The sequence below is a fragment of the Sinocyclocheilus grahami genome, unplaced genomic scaffold (assembly GCF_001515645.1).
Source record: "Sinocyclocheilus grahami isolate Dianchi unplaced genomic scaffold, SAMN03320097.WGS_v1.1 scaffold2871.1, whole genome shotgun sequence".
NCBI classification, from domain to species: domain Eukaryota; kingdom Metazoa; phylum Chordata; class Actinopteri; order Cypriniformes; family Cyprinidae; genus Sinocyclocheilus; species Sinocyclocheilus grahami.
In genome coordinates, this window is record NW_015508046.1 from 10,196 (window position 1) to 10,498 (window position 303).

Here is a 303-nt window from a genome sequence, read left to right on the forward strand (position 1 = left end):
GAAATGAGTCCCCTGTTATGTGGGTTCAAATCAAGCACATTCTCGATCGGTGAGGCAGGGGGAATTCCAGGACAGGAGACAAAAACCTTCTTGATGAAACTCCTAATCTGCAAGAATCGGAAAAAGTGAGAACTACAGTATGTAAAGACAAATGTCTAAGATCTTCAAAAGAGCAAAAAGTATTATCAAAATATAAATCTTTCAGGTGCCTTACCCCCCTCTCCTACCAAACATAAAGAGCAGAATCTACATAAGATGTGGGAATAAACAATTAGAGGCAATAGGTCCTAGAATGGAAGCTGA